The sequence below is a fragment of the Apium graveolens genome, unplaced genomic scaffold (assembly GCF_009905375.1).
Source record: "Apium graveolens cultivar Ventura unplaced genomic scaffold, ASM990537v1 ctg9065, whole genome shotgun sequence".
In the NCBI taxonomy this organism is placed as follows: Eukaryota; Viridiplantae; Streptophyta; class Magnoliopsida; order Apiales; family Apiaceae; genus Apium; species Apium graveolens.
In genome coordinates this window covers 30,327-34,950 of record NW_027421706.1, presented here as the reverse complement: position 1 = coordinate 34,950, position 4,624 = coordinate 30,327, and positions in this window count along the sequence as shown.

Here is a 4,624-nt window from a genome sequence, read left to right as displayed (position 1 = left end):
CTTTCCTAAAGTGGTGTCAAACTGAGATGAAACTTCTGTAAAGTACTACGGTGGATAAGTGTGTGGAGAATAATTCAGTTTACTCAGAACCATGCAAACTCGAAGGAGCACTAGGTCATATTGAGGATCATTAAGCTTCTTGAATGCACCCATAAGCTCTACATATTTAGACACACTATTCTTATCAAAATCCTTGAAAAAACAGCATCCATGCTTATAACTCCACCAAGAAGCTTAACACCAAAATGAGGTCTACAAATATCCGGAGGAAAGAGCCAATCCTTAAATATACATGGATCATTATATGCCAAAATACCTATTTCCTTGTAATATTCGTATCTAAACCCAAACCAGGCCCTAAGATTGGATAATATTTAAGGCATTAGGTTAACTGTATCTCTGATTGAAGTATCATAATCCATATACCATGCATGTTCCGAAAGACCACAAACATCCCTAATTATGAGAATTAATGGATGTAACTTAAAAACAAACAAGAGAAGCCCTAACGAATCCCTTTGTTGTATCCCACAAGATGACGAGATGAACCATTTCCCAAAAATAGCCTAGTTGGTATCCATATAGAAACTCTACCCAAGAGGAGATAGATGGATACATTGCCCCAACTTCATGTGACTTCTTTTATCTGTCAATCATACTAAAGGCATTTTTGAAATCTACCAATAACATTGATATGTTAGGGTTTGACCAATGAGCCTCTACAAATTGGCTAACTGCATGTAGCAGAGCTTCAGCACCTCCAGAAATACCTAAACCAAACTGAAAATCTCCCAAGTGAGTCACAATCTCTATATCGACCTTCTTCATTGCCACTTTTGAAACCAGACACCTCCATATGTTTCCTACCGTAAAACGTTTCGCTCCTCCATCAACCTTAAGAAAAGGCATCACGGGAGCACTTGCTACAAAATCCGCCAAAGAAGACATTTACCTTACAACCATTTTATTAGTGGAGTGGGGACTATAAGAAGCTCCTTATACAAAATAGATTCAGCACCACAAAAAGCATCCAATAGATGTTGAGCTCTTAGCCTATCTCGTCCACAAGAAGTTCTTTCAAGAAAAGATTTAATAAAGTTGTGAACAATCTCAACACTACCTTATAGAGAAATTTTATCACTGAGTGAACTTGGTAATGCGGGAGTAGTGCATGAGGGTGTTTCTCTTCCAGGAAAAGCTTAGTTTCTAGATTTTATGGTGCAACATCAAATGATGTCAAAACTTTGACAGCTGCAGAAAAATGACTATCATAAATTTTCTTAACACTGCTTAACAGTATCTCATAGGATTTTAATCTATTTTGAGAGGAAAGGGAAGAGACATCACTTCAAATAATGTGTCAAGTAGCTTGAAGGCCCCTTTAACACACCAAATATTTCCAAAGCACTGAGAATGTGCTTATATCACGTGCCAAATCAACATCCGAGAGTAAAAACTTTAGAGATTATTGTGATGAAACAAAACAATCTCTATAAGGAATTGTATCACACCCTTGTAAAATCTGCTTTTGCAGATCAACGGACTGAATTCGAGAAGCCACAATGGGTTTTGTAATGGTCAAAAGTGGTCGGTTATGCCTTAAGTCGGTCGGTTTTAAGGGTTGATTTTAAAAAAATTGAAGGTATTCTGCAGTCCCTGTATACCGAACCAAATCAATACACAACCAAACAACCAAACCAAACAACAATGATAATCATTAAACTATACTACTCAAAATCATTCACAAAAACTAGTAAATTTCATAATTAAACCATAGTAATTAAATCCAACGCAAACATTCACAAACTCCGATAACCAGAGGATTAAACTGTATCATTACATCATTATAAGCAATCCTAAATAACCGACAAAGTATCAAAACATCACAATGTATTATATTACATCCCATAACCATCAAATTATAATAGTCTTAAAACCGATCAATGTAAACTAATCCGACAAATCAACATCGGATGATCCACCGCCATCACCACCGCCATCATCAAAGTCCTCGTCATCGGAGGCCTCATCCTCGGACGTGTAATCCTTATTGACTTCCATAGCACGCCGATTGTTTTCCTATATACACAAGTTTAATTAAACTAGTTAAAAACAAGAAATAAAATTTACATGTGAATGAAAACAAACAAATAAATAAGAAGGTCAAAAATTATACCTCTGCAACACGAGCTTCCGTCTTTTGGACGATATCTTCAATCAAAGAGCCCACGATATGAACGATCTCGCCACCGATAAGGTTATTCCATTGCAACCTTTGGCTAGGATCGGAGGATGGATCTGAGGCCTCAAGAGTGGTACATGCGAATGTAGCTATCTCCACATCAGAAAGTTGGCGAGCAAACCGATTTGGATTAGCACGGATCTCCGTAAGCACATTCGTCACGATGGAAAGATATACATTGTCGGGGATGGCTTCACGTTCTCTTAAAACGGATGAGGATGAGCCGGTTTCATTCGGTGTGGAATCTCGATACCGGGTAGCAAGTGTAGGCAAGAGATCGGTGGCCCGAGCATTGGGGAACCCCACCACATAATTCTTTTTCAGCTTTGTACCTTGGGGGACCTCCAAAGCTTCCATCCACCAATCCCACGGCTCATCCCAATCACCCGTTTGTGTAACCTCCACGGACATGCGCTCGAGAATGGCGGCATATCGTTCCTACAAAATTGTCATGATTTAGTTGGCACAATTATATATCTCTAAAAACAATTAACGATGCATTTAAAATCAAATAAAAATATATATAAAATCACATATAAAAATGCATTTAAAATCACATAAATACATATAAAATCACATATTAACGATGCATTTAAAATCACATAAAAATACATATAAAATCACATATAAATATGCATTTAAAATCACATAAATACATATAAAATCACATATTAACGATGCATTTAAAATCACATAAAAATGCATATAAAATCATATAAAAATGCATTTTAAAATCAAATTAAAATACATATAAAATCACATATTAAAGATGCATTTAAAATCACATAAAAATGCATATAAAATCACATAAAAATGCATTTAAAATCACATGAAAATACATATAAATTCACTTATTAAAGATGCATTTAAAATCACATAAAATGGTCAAAAAATCTAATAAAAATGCATTTAAAATCACATGAAAATACATATAAATTCACTTATTAAAGATGCATTTAAAATCACATAAAATGGTCAAAAAATCTAATAAAAATGCATTTAAAATCACATGAAAATACATATAAATTCACTTATTAAAGATGCATTTAAAATCACATAAAATGGTCATAAAATCACATAAAAATTACCGCAATACGCATGGCGGCCGGTGTAGTGTAGACGGGATTTTCCGGATCGGATCCAACTTTCCTATGACATTTATCCCACACCTCGAGTTTCGTCGGCTTTTTCTTATTTTTGTTCGTCATTACCTATCAAAATATTAAACAACTTATAGTAGCACGTCCTAATAATTAGTTGATTATATTAAATATGATGAACGTGTATGTATGTGTATGTGATGGAATATAATAATATTACCTCCCAAACTTTATTGAATGACCTTGCACCGGCACTATGCAGTCTTTCAACTTGTTGTCGGTTGGCGGATCCAACCGATGACTGGTGCAAGTGTCCTTCGTTCTTCTCCCAATACTCCAAAAGGTCCTTCTAAAAAGGAACGGACCAATAAGGCGGCCTCAAAGACAACTTTGAAACGCCCTCCTCCCTTGCTTTTCGCTCCACCCTCTTCTTAAGCTCGTTCAAAGTCCTTTTTATCGTCACTTTAATGTGATCTTCCACAATTTTTCGGGCCTTTGAACGGCTTTTCCCCTTAAGATGCCTATAATATTTCTAAATTTGCAAAAAAAAACGAGGATAAATGCATCATAAAATCAAGAAACAAATGACAATTACAAAAAAAATTGATTTTTAACTTACTTGAAACTCCTCGACTCTTGCATTCAACCAATCCGGGTTCTTTTCTTCAATATCGGTATAAGTGTAACGCCCAAGAGGCCACTTCTCCCGAATCATACTAAAAAGCATTTTCTTAGCCGTATCATCTTCAATACTATATTTAAACAAAAGAAAACAATAAACATTAACAATTCACATAACAATATTGAACAATGAATAAAAAAATAAACATATAGGAATAATGCAATTTAAAAACTTATTGAAGACTTACTGTCCATCGGAGATATCAATGCGGTATTGCTTCAATGGTGGTTTTTCTCCATATATACCACTCGAATGTGATCGAGGTCGCCTTCCTCGCCATTCTCACTCCTCCGTATTTGTCATGTGCCCAGTCGGATCATTCGGGTCTGAATCCGAATCCGTCGGCTCATCACGCGAACACAATTTCCCCATCTGTTTCTTTCCTCTACCATTGCCTTTAGTGCCCTTTCCTATGCCCTTCGATGTGCCATTTCCACCACTACCCTTGCTAGCTTTTCCCTTTCCCTTTTCTTTTTCTTTTTCAACTTCCTTCCCCTTCCCTATCCTCGCCATCACAAACAACACCATCGTAATCATGACCACCGCTAGCATCCAAAGTGAAAAGATCCTAAAATGAAAAATATAAGAATATATTAGCAC